We start from the raw sequence: 19,796 nt of genomic DNA, 5'->3' as shown, positions 1-19,796 counted from the left end.
GTGAATACAAAATGAGGGAACACTGCTCACCTCATTCTATGAAGTAAAATAATTCTGATGGCAAAATCAGATAAGGAAGGTATGATAAAGTAATAATTAAAGGCTAATCTCACTTCCAAATATAGGTGCAAAAATCCTAAATAAAATTTAGTCACATGAATCCAGAAATGCCTATTAAAAATATATCATTACCAAGTTGGAGTCATCTTAGGAATGCAAAGATAATTAAAATTAGAAAGTCTATTAAGAAGATTTATTATATTAACTGGTTAAAGGAGAGAACCATATGATCATCTCAATAAATGTAGGAAAACTTTTGACAATATTCAACCTTGTTTCACAAATATCCATAGCAAACTAGAGTAGAAAGCAAATTCCTTAGCCTGGTAAATGGTAGCTACAAAAATTATAGCAATTTTCAAAATTACACAGCAAAAATTATACATAATGGTGAAATGCTGAAGGCATTCCCTTTCAGATCAGGAACAATGGAGATTTGTTCTATCACTACTTCTATTCAGCATTGTACTGGGGTTTTTCACTAGTGTGATAATACAAGAAAAAGAAATAAAAATTATAAAGATTGAAAAGGAAAAACTAAGAAATACAAAAGAATCTACAGACTAGTAGAAATAAGGGTTTTTCAAGGCTATTGAAGGCAAAACAGATATGTAAAATCAGTAACACTGCTGTTTACCAGCAACAAAAATTATAAAATGCAATTTTTTTAAAAGATAGATTTTCAAAGGCAACTCTAAAATATAAGGTACTAGGAATAAATACAACAAAAAATGCACAAGATTTTTATCACTAAAATTATAAAACTTTATTTATCAAAAAAGTGTTTTAAAAACTTTATTTGAAGAACATAGTAGAATACCTAAATAGACGGAAATATAAACCATATTTATTGATGGGAAGATGTAATTTTGTAGCAATGGAAGTTTCTCTCCAAATCAGTCTGTTAGTATGATTATAATAAAAATTCTAACAAGATATTTATCAGAACTTGAGAAGATGATCCTTAAATTCTTACAGAAGATTAAAGGATGAAGAATAGCCAAAACTCTTTTTAAGAGGAAACACAAGGTGTGTGTGTGTGTGTGTGTGTGTGTGTGTGTAGTGGAGGAAACTGATTCCAACAGATCATCACTTTCTTTAAAGAACAGTGTGGAACTGGTCCAGAGAGAGACAATCAAGCAAATGGAATAGAACAGAGTCTAGTATTAAACTCATGTATATATGACAGTGGTGGCATTTAAATTACAGGAAAAGGATAGCTCCAGTCGTGCCAAGACTAGTGGCTATCCATAAGGAAAAGATAACAGTAATCCAAACCACACCTCATACACAATTTCTGGATGATTTTAAAGGCCTAAAGGTGAAAAATTATAAAATTATTGGGAAAAATATCAGTGATGTTCTGGTGATATTTGTCTATGGAATTATTTTCTAAACCAAACACAACAAGCACTAATCATAAAGGAAAAATGATAATTTGATTATATTAAAATTAAAAACTTGTTTTCTAACAAAATCTATGAGATACAAAGTGAAAAGACAAGCCAAGAGAAGATATTTGCTACTCATATGACCAGTATAATCAGAATTAAAAATATTTGCTACTCATATGACCAATATAACCAGAATTTTAAAAAAAGATAAACGACCTAAGAGAAAAATGACAAAAAGTATGAATAAGCAGTATCAGGAGGAAGAACCCTGAATGTCCAGTAAACATACGAAACCATGCTCACCCGCCCCCTTTTTTTAGCCATTTTTATTTCTTCATTTGTGAATTATCTAGTCATAGCCTTTGTAACTTTTTCTATTGTGTTTTGCATCTTTTCTAACTGATTTGAGGGAATTCATGATTTTGAACTTACCATTTTGGTCTGGCTCTTTTGACCTTGTAACGTTGGCCCTGCTGTTTTAACACTGTTGTTCCTTAGAACATGTTTGTTTGTTTGTTTTTAATAACTTTTAAAATTTAAATATGATTTACATACATTTGAAACTTTGCTCCAAATTCACAAAGATAGTGCCCTAAGTTTCCTCATAGAACCTTTAGACTTATAAAACTTTTACATTCAGTTTTGTGATCTTGAATTATTTTTTGTGTGGTGTAAGGTATGGGTTGAGGTTCACTTTTTTTCCCGTATAGATAGGCAGTTGTTCCAGCACATTTTATTGAAAAGATCTGCCATTCATCATTGAACTTCTTTGATATTTTGACCAAAAATTAATTGACTATATAAATGTGGGTTTATTTCTGAACTCTCTCTTGTTCCTTGATTCTTTATACCATACCGTCTTAATTACTACAGCTTTATAGAAAGTCTTGTAATTAGCTAATGTAAGTCCTCCAACTTTGTTAACTTTCAAGATTCCTCTGGTTATTCTAGGCACTGTACATTTTCACATAAGTTTTAGAATTAGTTCATCAATTTCTGCAAAATCCTACTGGTATTTTTTAGACAGGTTTATTGAGATATAACCCATATACCACACAATTCACCCATTTAAAGGTTACAAGTCAAGAGTAAAATTCAAGTATGCAATTCAAAGTATAGAATTCATGCAATGATTTTTGGTATATTGCTTTATTAAGTTAAAAAATTGTGAAAAAATATGTAATATAAAATTTGCCATTTTAATCACGTTTAAGTAAGCATTAAGTACATTCACAATGTAGTACAAACATCACCAATATCTAGTTCTGAAACATTTTCATCATCCCAAACAGAAATTCTGTAACCTGTGTGCAATAACTCCCCATTACCCTTCCTCCCAGCCCCTGGTAATCTCTAATCTACTTTCTGTCTCAATTAAATTTGCTTACTCTAGATATTTCATGTAAATGTAATTGTAAAATGTTTGTTCTTTTGTGTTTGGCTTACTTCATTTAGTATAATGTTTCCAAGATTTGTCCATGTTATAGCATGTATCAGAACATCATTCCTTTTTTTTTATGGCTGAATAATCCACTGTTTGTACAGACGACATTTTGTTTACCAGTTCATGTATTGATAGACATTTGGGTTATTTCCACTTTTGGTTATTGTGAATAATGCTGCAACGAATATTGGCATACAAGTGTCTGTTCAAGTCCCTGCTTTCAGTTCCTTTGGGTCTACGCTTGGGAGTGGAATGCTGGGTCTTATGGTAATTCTATGTTCAGTTTCTTTTGAGAAACTGCCAAACTGTTTCCATAGCACCGGCACCATTTTACATTCCCACCAGTAATGTACAAGGGTTTCAATTTCTCCATATTCTCTCCAATCCTTGTTATGTTTTTTGTTTGTTTGTTTGTTTTTCATTATAGCCATCCTAATAGGTGTGAAGTGATATCTCATTGTTGCTTTCATTACAATATCTCATTGTTGCTTTCATTACACTTCTCTAATGACTAATGACGTTGGGTATCTTTTCACATTGTTAATGGCCATTTATATATCTTCTTTGGAGAAACGGCTATTTCTCTTTTGCCTATTTTTTAAATCAGGTTGTCTGTCTTTTTGTTATTGAGTTATGTGTTCTATTTATAGTCTGGATACAAGTCCCTTATCGGGTATACGGTTTGCAAATATTTTCTCCTATTTTGTAGTTTGGCCTTTCACTTTCTTGACAATGTCTTTGATGAACAAAAGTTTTTTACTTTGATGAAATTCAATTTATTTATTTGTTATTGGTGTTGCTGCTCATGCTTTTGGTATCATATCTACATGCTAGTATTTTTACTGGGATTACAATGAATCTTTAGATCAATTTTGGAAGAAATGACATTGTGATACTGTGATTTATAATAAGAAATATATCGCATTTCTTCCATCTGGCTGTTCCTGAGTTATATCCTTTTATAATAAACTGGTAAGTGTAAGTAAAATGTTTCTCTGAGTTCTGTGAACTAATTTAGCAAGTTAATTGAACCCAAGAATGGGGCTGTAGTCAGTGAGAGGCACAGGTAACAATCTGGACTTGTGATTGGCATCTGAAGTCAGGGGAGGGTAGTCTTGCAGGACTGAGCCCTTAACCTGTGGAATTTGGCGTTTTCTCTAGGTAGATAATGTCAGAATTGAATTGAATTGAGTTGAATTGTAGGAAACCCAGCTGATATGAAAGAATTGCTTTGTGCCGTGATAAACACACACGTACACACACACACACACACACACACACGTCAGAGGCATCCTGTCAATATCAGATCTTCTAACCCATAAACATGGTATAACTTTAAAAATTTATTTTAGGTCTTTTTTTTTTTTTTTTTTTTTTTTTGCTGTACGCAGGCCTTTCACTGTTGTGGCCTCTCCCGTTGCGGAGCACAGGCTCCGGATGCGCAGGCTCAGCGGCCATGGCTCACGGGCCCAGCCGCTCCGCGGCATGTGGGATCTTCCTGGACCGGGGCACGAACCCATGTCCCCTGCATCGGCAGGCGGACTCTCTACCACTGTGCCACCCGGGAAGCACTATTTTAGGTCTTCTTTATCTTGTCTCAGACATATCTTACAGTTTTCCATGTAGAGGTTTTATACATATTTTATTAAATTTATTCTTGATTTTTTATGCTATTTTAAATGGCACTGCTTTTCAAATTTCATTTTCTAATTGTTTTTCGCTAGCATGTAGAAATACAACTTATTTTTCTATACTGATCTTGTCTCCTGCAAACATCCTATATTCAGCTATTAGCTCTAGTTGTCTTTGTAGAGTTCTTAGGGATTTCTGCTGCAGACATACATCCTTTGCAAATAAAAGGTTTTACTTCTTTCTTTTCAATCTGTATACTTTTATCTCTTTTGTTGCCTTACTGCACTGGCTAGAACCTCAACTTCAATAACGAATGGAAGTGGTGTGGTTAGAACAAACATCCTTACCTGTTCCTGATCTTTGGCGAGGGCGGGGCGGGGGAAACATTCATTCATACTGTTAAGTATAACGCCACCCAGTGTTACAGGTTGAATTGTGTCCCTCCAAAAGATACGTTTAAATCCTAAATCCTGGCAGCTGTGAATCTGACCTTATTTGGAAACAGGGTCTTTGCAGATATAATCAAGTTAAGATGAGGTTATACAGAGTTAAGGTGGGCCCTAAATCCAATGACTGGTATTATAATCAGGAGAGAGAGATGTGGAGACACAAGGGGAAGACAGCCACTTAAAGATAAAGGCAGACATTGGAGGGATGCTGCCATAAGCCAAGGAACACAAGGACTGCTGACAAAACATCAGAAGCTAAGAAGAGGGAGCACAACCCTGCCAGCACTTTGATTTTGGACTTCTAGCCTCCAGAACTGAGAGAATAAATTTCTGTTGTTTTAAGCCAACTAGTTTGTGGTGATTTGCTACTGCCCTAGCAAACTAAAACACCTAGTTTTGTAGTAAAAGATGTTCATGAATTTTTGGTTTTGCTCTCGTCTGTTTTTATGTGGAAATTCAGAGACTGAAAAATTATACTGTTGCCATTCCCATCTTCCCAGAATCTTTCTTCAAGTCAATGATTTTGTTTTATGGTTATTAGCACATGGTTTAGCTTGGTGAATGTTCCATGTGTACTTGCAAAGAACTTGTATTTTGTAAATGGATGTAGTTTTCTACAAATGTCAATGAGGCTGAGTTGGTTGATAGTGTTTGTTAGGTCTTTGGTCACTTGCAACCAAAAGAGTGCTAACTGGTACGATGTTCTTTATGCTCCCACTTCATTGCCACTCCCTCTAGGAAGCCTTTGTGCTATGCCCTCAACTAAAAGGACACTCTCCCCTCTGGGATCCTGAAGCATTTTGTTTACACTTTTTGTAGAGCTTGTATTACATTCTGTTTTATAAGAAAGTAATTCAAGAACATGGTCTTATCTCCATTCCTAGACTGAAAATTCCTGGAGAGCAGGGTGTGTATGATTCATTCCTATGTCTGCAAGGCACCTATCACGGTGCCTTGCACACCATAGGTACTCACTTGTTTGCAGTGTTTTACTTCCTGCCTGGTTGTGGAGACTTCTGTCAATAGAACTCAGTTTTACAATGCAGGGACTGGCACGGGGCTATATTAGATAGATTTCACTTTTGGTGTGTGATTAAACATCTTATTTTCTAAAACGTAAGATATTTTAAATAATTTTCTTTTAAAAGAAACTTCCTCTCCTACCAATCCTGAATGTTTAGCAGATTAAAACAAATAACTATAAGAAACTTAAAAGAAAAAGCCTTAAGTATAAGTGATGACATTTATGAATAGTCTAAAGATGTCCTTCCTGAGAATGTAATTTCCTTTCTGTCTACATGCAATTAGAGTGAGCTGAGGAGGAATTAACTACATGTCAGAAGCAGGTACCTCTTTAACCACTCCACCACCACAACTTAACTAGTACTTGCCATGTGCCAGGCACAGTGCTATGTGCTATAGATATGTTCATCTCACATACTCCTCATAACAGCGCCATCTCAGTCTTAAAGACAAGGAAATAGAGATTCAAGGGGTTAAATGATTTGCCCAAGGTGACCCAGAGTGTAAATTACAAGGGCAGAGCCAGAATCCAGACCTGTCCATTCCAGTCCCATGCAGTTTCTACCCTCACACTCAGGAAGATAAGGGTACAGAAGGATCTGAACAAAATGTGAGCTCCCACTACGTGTCCAGGAGATTCGAACGTGGGCCGTGATGAAAATACCTACAAGCTTGTGCCTGTCCAGGTGAGTAAGGCAACACACCAGGGGATTTTCATATGCTGCCACATTTAATCCCTGCAAGGAAATCAAGAGCAGGGAGTGTCACCTCATTCTCTCGGTTTACAGAGGAGAAAGTGAAGCTCAGAGCAAGTAACTAGCTTGCACAGAGCCCAGAAGGTAGGGATGGCAGAGCTAGGATCCAGCTCCAGGTGTCTGCTCTCCTACATCAGTCACTTAGTGGTAAGGATGTGGGCTCTGGAGTCAGCCTGTCTGGGCTCACGGCTCAGTGCCACCTCTCACATGCATGCTCCTTGGGCGGACAGAGCAGCATTTCTAAGCCTTAGTTTCTTCATATATAAATGTAGTTAATAATAATAGCATATACTTCCGGGTTATTCTGAGGGTTAAATAAGATACTTTGTATGAAGTTCTTCACACGGTTCTGGGTGGTACATGAAGATTCATTTATTGTAATTTAGGAAGGAGGTAAAGACGAACGGAAAGCAGAGACTCAGCCCAGTGTCCTGGTGCTGCTGCAGAGTCAAGCAGTTATGATTTAACTGGACCCCCAAGCTGTCCCTCGTTTAGGCACGTTGCTCATTTTCCTTCTGTTAACCACAGAAGATTGTGTCCACATATTATGTGGAGGCGGAAAGCATTGAGAGAAGGTGATAATACGGCCAAGCCAAATGTCTTGGACTCATTTGAAAATTGCTCAGGCTTTTTTCAGTTACAAGTGACAGAAGCAGGGGGAAGTGTTGCTTTGTACAACTGGGAGAGGCGGGCGTGGACCTGCCCCAGACACGGTCTGACACAGCACTCAGCAGCGTCTATCCACATCCTCTCGCTCTCTGCCCTCCGTGTTGCCGTTCCTCAGCTCTCTGCTGCCCCCATCCACCCCCTCCTGTCTCAGATCTCCACACGCAGCCAAGGGAGGCAGGCTGCCCATTCTTATGCCACCGCAGGTTGGTAACCCTACAGAAAAGGGATGTCTTAGTCAGCTGGGGCTGCTATTCCAAAATACCATAGCCTGGGTGGGTTAAACAACAGATGTTTTATTTCTCCCAGTTCTGGAGGCTGCAAGTCCAAGATCAGCAGGCAGGCTGGTTGGTTCTTGGTGGGGGTCCTCTTCCTGGTTATGTCCTCACATGGGCTTTCTTGGTCACGGCAGAGACCCCTTGCCGTCCTTTTACAAGAGCACTGATCCTATCAGGAAAGTCCCTCCCTCATGACCTAGTCTAACCCTTATTATCTCCAGAAGACCCCACCTCCTAATACCATCCCACAGATGGTAGGGTTTCAACATATGAATTTTGGTGGGGCACAAACATGCAGTTCATAACATGGATATTCTCTCCCAGTGTCCAAATATATGATCCTGGAGAAGTCCCAGGATGGGCCTGTTCTGGATCACACGCCCACTGCTGTGGCCAGAGGGCTGGGCACTGTGACTGGGGGCCCAACCAGAACTCAGAGCAGTGAAGGGGCTGTCACTCAAAGAAATAAGAGTGTGTTCCAGAACAAGGGGAGAGGAGATTAGGGCAGAAAAAAATGTATTAGATGTTCTCTGGAGTGAGGGGGAATGTCCTATAGAAAGTGGCAGGTCCACCCTAATGCCCTGTGAGCTCTTCTTCTGGAATCCTCCAACTGGGACACAGCTATGAAGCATCACAGCTGGCTCTAGAGCTCAGGCAAGGAAGAGGAAATGCCGTGGTCTCCATGGAAACGGGATTAGGTGAAGGTCTCCTTTTTGAAGGTGGCATGACATTCAGTGAGGAGAGGGGACCTGCCCTAGAGGCAGCATTGGATCCTCTGTGAGAGCAGGGACAAGTGGTCAAATTAAGAAAAGGCTTATTCAGCTAGGGAAACTCCAGGCATGATGGCCTTTAAACTTTTATCTCCTGTTAAAACGGTAATAACAACTATTACTATCACCACCGCCATTTTTGGAGCTCTTACCTTGAGCTTCACACTGTGCTGTGCACATTATGTACAATTCCTGATTGGATCCTGATAATCTTTTGGGATACTGATTATGCACCACAGATGAAGGAGTCTTCCAGTTCTACAATCCTGTGATCATCTTTCTATACTAATCAAGTCAAAGATTTGGGATTTTATAAAACTGTGTGACAGAGAGAGGGTCCTGAGGTGCTCTCACGCATGCCACAATAGAATATAGGGCTCCCGTGGGTTTCCACCAACATAATGTTGAATGGTCCTGAAAACAGATGCTTACTGCAGACAGGCTACTGCTGCATTCTTGCGTCTGCCATCCCTGGAAGCTGAATTTGATCAGCACAAGCTAATACTGAAGTACAGTTCTAGTGACCAGCAATTTCACTTGGGCAGGGGAGGGGTTGACGTTTCATTTCCAAGCTCCCAGAAGCACAAAGAGAGAAATCTTTCAGCATCTCCAATGGACTGCAGCCAATTCATGTGCAAAATTCCCAAGTTGCTGAGTCTTTTTGGCTTCCTCTTGTAAGATGACTGTCAGCTACTCCAAATGGCTTCTTTTTCTATTTTTTTCATGTTTCAGATGCACTGGGCAAGTCGGCAGGTCTCATACTGGGTGTTCCATTTTTCCCCCCTTAGCCCCAAAGAATATAACACTCATGAGCTGTAATAAGATGGGATATTTAGATGAATAATATATGAATAAAGAAATAGCGGCTTATGAGTGAAAAATAACCAGGCGGAAAAGGGAAGTGTGGTGAGATTAAGTTAAAATTTTAAGGTATCTTGCTAGAAGTTATAAAGCAAATGTCACTATAAGGGGCAGCATATGCCAGAGGTCCACTCACACTATACGATGATTTTAAACCTTGTTTTAGACTGGGCCTCCTGCCCTAATTTTAAAATAAAAAGATAGCATAGTTGGGCTTCCCTGGTGGCGCAGTGGTTGAGAATCTGCCTGCCCATGTGGGGGACACGGGTTCGAGCGCTGGTCTGGGAAGGTCCCACATGCCGCGGAGCAACTAGGCCCGTGAGCCACAACATCTGGAGCTTGTGCTCCACAACAGGAGAGGCCGCGACAGTGAGAGGCGCACGCACCGCGATGAAGAGTGGCCCCCGCTCGCCGCAACTGGAGAAAGCCCTCGCACAGAAACAAAGACCCAACACAGCCAAAAATAAATAAATAATAATAATAAAAAAGATAGCATAGTTATCAAACAAAAGTCAAGCAATATAATAAATGACAAAGAAAAAAGTAAAACTACATCAATACCCACTTAAAAATAACCATCATTAACTTTAAGTATCATTCCTGACTTTTTTTACACAGATACAGATTAAAAAGAATAGAGGATATTTTTATAAACTTAGATGTATACTTATTTTTTCAAATTTATTTCTAATCATATTAATTTTTTTAAAAAGCATTCAGGTAGTTTGCTTGTATTTAGGATAAGAAACTAAACTGAAGCCATTACTAAACTTTAAATATTTCTTTATCCCAAGAGGTATTTCTTTCAAGATCCATTCAAGCTTATTAAAAAAATTACCATTACATATATACTTTATAACTTTTTATTTTAGACAATATCAGCTCTCTGCTATGAAAATAAGAGGAGATTGGCACTCTTGTACCTCTCTTTCCCCACTCTCAATTTATTAGTTATACTATCAAGTTTTATAATATTTGCAATCTGTATCTACAATACAACTACAATTCCCAGTTTGGTCTTGGTTCTTTATATAAATTCAATGCTCACCACCAGTCCGTTTATTTGGTTCATTTCTCCTATCAAATGGTTTCTTTAAGAAGGGCTCACGGGTGTTGCATTCTCTGAGTTCTTGCATGTTTAAGAGTACTTGACATTATATTTGACAACTCGATTGGCAATAATATACTAATCTTCAGAAAACTAAAAATAGAATTACCATATGATCCAGCAATCCCACTCCTGGGCATATATCCAGACAAAAGTATAATTCAAAAAGATACACGCATCCCTATGTTCATAGCAGCACTATTCACAACAGCCAAGACATGGAAGCAACCTAAATGTCCATTGACAGATGAACGGATAAAGAAATGTGGTATATATATGCAATGGAATATTACTCAGCCATAAAAAAGAACAAAATAATGCCTTTTGCAGCAACATGGATACAACTAGAGATCATCATACTAAGTGAAGTTAGAAAGAGAAAGACAAATACCATGTGATATCAATTATATGTGGAATTTAAAATATGGCACAAATGAACCTGTCTACGAAACAGAAACAGACTCACACAGAGCACAGACTTGTGGTTGCCAAAGGGGAGGGAGTGTTGGAGAGGGATGGATTGGGAGTTTGGGGTTAGTAGATGCAAACTATTATATATAGAATGGATAATCAAGGTCCTACTGTATAGCACAGGGAACTATATTCAATATCCTGGGATAAACCATAATGGAAAAGAATATAAAAAAGAATGTATATAGGTGTATAACTGAGCCACTTTGTTGTATAGCAGAAATTAACAAAACATTGTAAATCAGCTATACTTCAATAAAAAAATAAATTTAAAAAATATACTTAAGGCACTCTTTTTTCCCACTCAGAACTTTGGAAACATTCCTCCATTGCCTCCTGTCACTGAATCTCTGAATTGTGTGGTAAAGAAGTTTGAGACCCTTTGCTGTTTCTTCCTAACCACTGAGGAATTCTTTCTTCATTCTTTAAGTTCATTAACTTCATCAGGATACGTTTTGGTGTCAAGTGCTTTCTCTAAGATTCCCTACAACATAGTGTACTTTTTCAATCTGAAGATTCATTCCTTCATTCCAGGAAAACATTTCTGTATTATATCTTTTAGTACTTTTTTAGTTCCTTTTTTTTGATACCAATTAATGTTAGAATACTTTTTTCTTTCTACAACTGTCCTCTCAAGAATTAATCTTGGTTTTTTAAATTCTTCATTCACTTGCAGTCATCTCAAGCCTTTTCTTCTATGTTACCAATTCAGTTTTCAACCATGTTTCTTGCTATTTCTAATTCATTAATTTGCTCTATAATAGTGTTATTTTGGCCAAGTTGTTTCCTTAGCTGTGCAATCTGCCCTTTTATCTCATTTTGTTTAATCAGCTCATATGTGAGCTCTTGTTTTACTGAATTCTTGTTCTTTTGATGTTCTTTGAAAACACAATATACCTGTAGGAACTTTTGTTTCTTAGGTTAGCTTTTCTTCCCTATTGGTTTCCTCTGTTCCCCACTCTGCTCCCTTTGCTGCCTGTAGCATATTTATGCAGTTACCAGGCCACTGAATTGAAATTTGCTCATGCTTAAGGTGGGCAAGTCTGTTCAAACCATTTATCTGCTTTGATATGGCGTTGGTATATTCTCCTTGGTGTATTTCCCATCTTATTTGACAGCTATTTCTCTTCCTCTGTGAGCTTGTATTCTGTATACTTTCCTGCATGGATGATATTAAAAATATTGAATAACTAGCATGACACAGACACTGAATAAGCAGAAAACAGGTTGACCACAGCTCTGGGGCAGGGGTCTGAAGGCTCTTCGGTAGGCCACAGGCTATCCTTTTAGGTACCGGATTGTGGGGTGGTCTGGAGTTGGGTGGTTCTCGTGAGAGGGGCTGGGGTCAAAGCAGCATGAGTCACTTCAGAGAGTGATTATTTACTGCCTGTTATAGAAGCATTTCAATATTTTAATAACCAGCACAGTCATACCAGTGCGTACCAGCCAAACCTGAGCCCTGCTTGTCTATGTGTGTCTGCATGGGGGAAGGAGGAAGAGTTGTGTATACAGGCTCTTATTGGAGGGACTGGACTCTGCTCTGCCTTCTGATAGTTATATTAAGTCCTGCACCAGTGTGAACTCCGAATGGAGAGGAGAGATTATCTACTATAGCATGGGGTAGAATACCCTTGGGATGTGGCTTTTTCTCTTAAATCAGGGATGCACTGGTTGCTCTTGTTCCTTATTCACCCATCTCTCCCCAGCAAAATCCCCTTCCACCTACACACACACACACACACACACACACACACACACACACACACGCACCAGCCCCACTCAGAGGAAGAAAGAGGTGTCTACTCATCCTGTCCAACTCTCCAATCTTCTTTCCAAAATCTGAGATTTTAATGAGAATTCTGGATTTTTCAAATTCCCCCAATAAGGGCAGGATTAGGAACTCTTCTCATTCTTGCCAGAAAAACCTGGTCTTTTTCTTTGGTGATCATCTTTTGAAGTTTAGGGCACAATGACAAGGTCGGGCTCCTTCTTTTGTTTCATCGCTGGTGAAATTTTTTTTTACTGGTTTTTAATTTAAAAAATTTTACTTTTTATTTATTTATTTATGTATTTATTTATGGCTGCTTTGGGTCTTCATTGGTGTGCACAAGCTTTCTCTAGTTGCAATGAGTGGGGGCTACTCTTTGTTGCGCTGTGCAGGCTTCTCATCGCGGTTGCTTCTCTTGTTGCGGAGCACGGGCTCCAGGCAGTGCGCTTCAGTAGTTGTAGCACGTGGGCTCAGTAGTTGTAGCATGTGGGCGCAGTAATTGCAGCAGGCCAGCCCTAGAGCATGCGGGCTTCAGTAGTTGTGGCTTGTGGGCTCAGTAGTCGTGGCTCGCGGGCTCTACGGCACATGGGCTTCAGTAGTTGTGGTGTGCGGGCTCAACAGTTGTGGCTCGTGGGCTCGAGCGCAGGCTCAGTAGTTGTGGCGCATGGGCTTAGTTGCTCCACAGCATGTGGGATCTTCCCAGCCCAGGGATCGAACTCGTGTTCCCTGCATTGGCAGGTGGATTCTTAACTACTGCGCCACCAGGGAAGTCCCTCCATCAGTGTTTTTGTTTGCTTGTTTTTTAAGTCCTTCTATTAATTCTAATGTACAAATAGGGCTGAGAACCATGAGCTGGACTTTGCCTTCTAATTGTTCGTAATTTGATACACATAAGCACCATTAAAAAAACATTTTATTACCTGCATTAACGAAGGCAAAATACAAAAAAAATCCATAAATTATTTATACTCTGAGTGTTTAGTCAGTAATTCTTGAGCAGCCAAGGAAGTAGGAAGGACTAGAAGAGATGTGTATGGCTTTGCTTCAAAATATTTTCATCTAGCTAGATAACAGTAGTAACACACCTGATGGAACCAGGGAACACCATCGGAGGTAATGCCCAACTTCTAAGATAGTTCTGGAATCCTCCCATGGACAGGAAGGCACTGTTGGGTGCTGGGCACACTATTTTGAAGAAAGTGAAGTTTATGGTTTAGTGAGGGAGGCGGCTACACTGATAACCAAAACATGCACCAAAGAATTAGTCCAGTTCTCATGTAGTCACACTTCCCAACATCAAGTTCTAATTTATGTGGTATTGTTTAGAAGGGCAGGAAGTGTTTAGAGGTGAAATTGATGGCTGGTATTTACTGCGTCTGGGCAGTTTCTGAAGAGACTCAATCTGGGTTTTCAGGAAGGGGAAAGGGCAATGCAAGTCTGTAAAGCAACCTGAACCATGGCATGGAGTCATCAAGGATTTTCAGAAAGACAGTGACAGGTTGAAAAAGCACAGAATTCAGAGATCAAGGCTGTAGCCACTGGGAGTGTGCAGGCTGAGACAGGCCTTCATAACAAACTGGGAAAAGAGCGTAGAAGTGAGGGAGTTTAGGGTGTCTGAATTTCTTGCCTGAGAGATGAGAATAATGGTGATGCCACTGACTTAGACGGCAAAGCTTAAGGGGCAACCACGTTCAGAATTGGGGTTTCAGACGAAGGTAGGACATCTAAGGATCAATGATCAGGAGGCAGATGGGTCTGGATTGGAGCTCCAAGACCACAACCCAGGTGAGTGACCTGGTTATCCATACTGCATATTCCAGGTATATCCACATTCTTGTAGAATAGTAATAAAACAGAAAATGTACCAGTATTCTCAGGTTCTGGAAGAATAGGAAGCAGTAGACATTGCCTCTCCTCAGCTGGCCCCTCATTAGCACAAGGCAACTTTGCTCTCCAGCCCACCAGAAATCAGGACAGATGTCCAAACATGGTCTCTTTTGAACCCACCTTGTTCATCCTCCAGGAAGCTTATCTTTTCATGGTTTCCAACTACTGAAGAGGGCGGAGCTGAGGGACAGCAACTGAGTCTTCACACACGCATATCTGAGCACACTGCTCCAGGTAGGTATGGGGGAAGGCAGGAGATGGTCAGCTAGTTCTCACACTGCCTGCCATCTCTGGGAGAACTGATGCTTACAATTTATAAGAACAAAGCCATTACAAAAAGGCCCCTGGGGTTTTCTGGGGGAACTGCACGTAAGTTAGAATAAGCAGAGCCCATACAGACTGACTTCAGGTCTGGAGAGGCATTTCCATTTTACACAGTGAGAATGATGGTGGTGGTGGTTCTTCAACGTATATCACTTGGGTGTTTCTGGACTTGCCCATATTCAGTGTGGAATAAAGACACACGTGCTTGTCATAGGGATTGTTTCAAGGAATAGAAGCCCGCTAAAAGCAGCATAAGCAAAAAAGGTTAGGGTCTTACTGTAAAGGTACAGGATTCTCAAGGGGAGGAATTCTAGGGCAGGAGCTAGAAGTGGGAAAGGGAAAGCCAGCCTTCGAGGAAAGTTTGCTGGTGTGTGGCAACTACACAATTCCTCATCCTTGCTTCTCGGTGTGCCTGCACCATCCTTTCCTTTCCCACCGGCGTTCTCTTCTTCCTTCTCTTGCACGTGGCCCAACATGGCCACCCCAGCTCAGACTCCACAGGACCCTTTTGCTCAAACACGTGCTTCACTGGTTTCTCTCTCTTCCTTCAACCCTCCCTGTCCCAGTTCTAACTGGCCTAGCTCATGTATTTAAAGGGGTGGCTGGAGAGGAGGCCGTGTGGGCAGGGTTGCACCCCATCGCCAGCCACAAGTATCTATCTATCTGCAGGCATCTTAACATCCACCAACAAGTATCAGAGAGTGAAAACCTAACAAGTTCAACCCTACTTCGGCACCAAGTGATTTAGGCAAAAAAGTATCTGCTTTGAATGTAACCAAACAGCCACTCAGACGTTAAGCACAGCAAATTCACCTCTTTGTTCTGCGTTTGAGGTTTCTCTAAAAACAGAATTAAACCAGGCCAAAGAACACAGCCATCTGTGACAGGAGCTAGTCTTTCTAGTGTGCTTAGAACACCCAGGGGCAATGCCATTACAGTGGTCATTTGATGTTTCAAAATCATGTTCTGTTTAGGTTTAAATAGTTTGTTATAAAGATTCTGGACCTAGGCCTCAGTTTGTAGCCTGGCTCTACTCATCAGCTGTGGGACCTTAGACAAGGGGCTTCCCCAGTCTGTGCCTCAGTTTTCTCATCTGTAACTTGAGGTTAATAACAGTACTGGCCCCACAGAGTGATTAGGAGGACTAAGCGTATTAATATTTGTAAAGAGCTTGGAATGATGCCTTGCAAATAGTATGTGTTCCATAAATGATACTTATTACTGGCATATTCATTAAGCAAAAACCCACACAATCTTTAAGAGAAGCACTTGATAAAATACTTTAAAAATAAGTTTATTATAACTAATGAATATAAAATCTGACAGATGTTTTCAAATATTTTTGCAAAAAAAGTAAATCCCTCCCTTGTTCCCCCTCCCCACAAGATACAGAGTTAGAACTTGGACAGAGTTTTACATGAAACCTAAACATGAAATTCTCATTTATCAATTGATCCTTAAAGGCTCCAACACATTATATTCTAAGTAAAGGTCCATTAAAATTAAGGAATCAGCAAACCACTGGACACTTGCTTTCTACTGTTGCTTTCTACTGTCATTATGATGCTCATTCAAAATGCTGAAGGACAAGAACAGGTAACATAGGATTGCATGTGACAGATATTCAAAGAGCATGGATCTATGAGATCACAAACAATGGAGATGAGAATACTGGGGGAAGAATTAAACACTGACTTAAAAAAGCAACCCAAGGAAATCTATGTACATTGTAGCCTTTGGCATCTGGTCTAACATCTTTCTTCTTTATAGAGACATCATTTTGTCCAATCTATTAACCAGATTAAATCAACCTTAACACATGTCTCATCTGACGCAGATTGTCCACAGCCAATTTCATATGAGGTAGTTGGGCTGTTTACTGACATTGTAGTGAAACTGTCATGACACAAAGGGATTCATGCATCAAACATGCCAGGAGACTGACTCATTAGCCTTCTGGGAAGCAACAGAATTACTTCTAGATCACCTTTCTTGTCACCACTGACTCCATATACACCTATAAACAGACACAGATACGCAGGAGTCTGCGGATGAGATCAGCTTTGCAAGGGGTATCAACCATTTCAGGGTGGTTTCTGTTTATAAAGTACAGGGAAGAAATACTGATCACACTTTAAAATATATAAAATAGAATGGACAGTGCTTAAAACAAGCAAGATCTGTTGTGTTCTCACATAGCTTAGCTGAAGACATTTGTTCACGCTGAAAGAGAAGTGATTAAAAAAGGTAACCGAAGAATTTTGAAAACTTTTGCTTTGCAGAGTAGTGGTATGCTTTTTCCTTTTAATGAAAAGCTATATAGAAACAGTGGAGAAGAAAGGTCAATGCCTGCGTCAACCGTACCGCTGAGGATTGCTTCCAAGTGCTCTGATGCAGCAGCGCAACAAGAAATCATGCAAATGGCTTCTGTACGCAGGCTACTGCCTGCGCCAAGATAGGACTGGGGACATTTCCAGAGGAGGTCTAGTGAACAGTATGTTCATGGAATTTCTGAAAGGACCCTAACACCCTTGTAATAGATAAGCAGTCTTAAAATACTATTAGACAGCTAGTGGGTATTTTTGTCATTCTTATGAACCCCTGAGTAAGCAACTGCAGACCACAAAGGGCCGCCCAGAAGCAGAGTGTGTTTCTAAGTAAAGCACTCTATGTGCATGTCACAGGGACACGGGTTGCCGTAGACACTGAAGCTCATGTACAGAGTCCACCAGATCACAAATGGCATGGAAGTCAGCCCCTCCAAGACCAAACATGTTAGCTCAGCTAACAGAACAATGGCTTAAAATGTACTGTACTTATAAATTCTAAATCTAAAAAAATTTTTAAAGGTGGATAGTTCACCTTAAAAAAGAAATGAAACACAAGGGCAGGGAAGCTAAAGAGTTAAAAAACCCATGACTAATATCAGAAGCAACTGATTTTAATCGATGATTCAGAAATGCACCATCATGTAACCAACTTCTTATAGGACATGGTCGTTTAGTAGAGAAAAACATAAAAAGTGTTGTTTCAGGAAGTTTCCAAAATCACATCGTCTCGTATTGCTCACGACCCTTTGACTCTTCCTACTGACTTAAATGATATTTCTTCATACATATGACTTTTACAATCAGATTAAGTTTCCTTAATAAGATACCTCTTCCTTCAGCTCTTTTACTTACTTCAAATTTAATAAAGAAGAGTATAATTTATTTATTGGTCCCTACCACATATTTTTCTTAATTAGAAACACTTTTCCGAAAATATAAAGTTGAAAGCATTAACTTTTGATTAATTAATAATCAAAAAGAGAAGACTGCAAACCTTTCCAGCAGCACTCATCTAATAACAGATCACCTTTCCTAGATGCTACACACCATGTGGTCACCTGCTTTACAGCTGCACGTGGGAACGGGGGTTCTTTAAGAAGCTCTTGCAGTCTGGGAGGGGAAGAGAATGCCCACGGACTGGGCACCTGACCCTGGCTAGGTCTGTGCCAGATGCTCCACATATGAGCTAGAAGCTGCTGCTGAGGAATGGAGCAGAACAGCTAAGAAAGGGGATGGATTTGGCACTCTGATGGGGGCACTGTGCGCAATCATTAGTAACAGAAGAGGAGAGAGAAGCAGCAGGGCTGACCTGTGGAGTTCAGATACCCCTCATTGTGGAGTATGACATGTGGGGAGGATTTATTTTCAGGATGACGCACAAATAATGATGACAAGGCACCTGAAGCCACTACTTACACATCCTAACAAACGCTGCCTTTCAAAGTCAATTCCCTGGGGACTGACGTGCTCAACATTCCAAGAGCCCCAGTTCTAGAACTAACTACCTGAGGAGCTGGATCAAGAGGTGATGAGAAAATCATTTCTACCTCATAGTCACAAGTTGGTTCTTCCCCAAAAGGTATCCCTCTAACTTTTTTTTTTTTTTTGTGGTACGCGGGCCTCTCACAGTTGTGGCCTCTCCCGTTGCGGAGCACAGGCTCCGGACGTGCAGGCTCAGCGGCCATGGCTCACGGGCCCAGCCGCTCCGCGGCATGTGGGATCTTCCCGGACCGGGGCACGAACCCATGTCCCCTGCATCGGCAGGCGGACTCTCAACCATTGCGCCACCGGGGAAGCCCTAACTTAACATTTTTGTCAAGATTAGCTATAATGAATCAAATTTGCTTTCAAGGACAAAAAAAAAATTGCCATCATTGAAAGGATTTTGTTCAGTTAGACAAATACACATTAATCCCTCCTAAGTGTAAGGGCTGGCTTCTGCTGTGGGGAGAAGTGCAGACATGATGAAATTATGTGTATGGAAGTGCCTTATAAGAGGTCGTCCAAATGCTACTTATTAGCTTCTAATGATACTGAGAAGACACATTACCTTTTCTTTTCCTTCAGGATCTCTCTAAAGGTTACTCTAGAAAGGGAATCCTAAAAACGTTTGAGCAACCAACCAACATACTAGCATTTTCCCATCTCCTCTCATTGTCAGAGAAAGAAAGCTTAGAGGTCTCAGGACTCTTAGAGGATTATGGAGAGAAAGCCTTATCTTTTCTCTTTGTCCTCGTCTTAGATAGTAAATGCCAATTAGCACACATTATGCCTTTAAATAAAATGGAGAAGCAAATACTGCAGGTCCAGGAGGAAGCTCTGACTGTGCCAAGTGTCAGGTCAAGCTGAATTTGTCATCTAATATGAAGTTCAGTTTCCAGAGCTTTACGCATCTTAGGTAAACTTAGTATGCTCCAGTGAGGAAAATACCTATCAAAAAACATTACCTCCTTTCTGTAGGGTTGGAAAAGTGTTGAGTAGGTAATGCAACTTATTCAAGTTATTCAAGCTACTCTGATCTGGGTTCCCAAAGATCCCAGATAATATGAAACCTTCTTTCCCAGAAAACTGGGTCA

Source organism: Mesoplodon mirus (genome assembly GCF_964341445.2).
Source record: "Mesoplodon mirus genome assembly, chromosome: 9".
Classification (NCBI taxonomy): domain Eukaryota; kingdom Metazoa; phylum Chordata; class Mammalia; order Artiodactyla; family Ziphiidae; genus Mesoplodon; species Mesoplodon mirus.
This window is presented reverse-complemented; position numbering follows the sequence as displayed.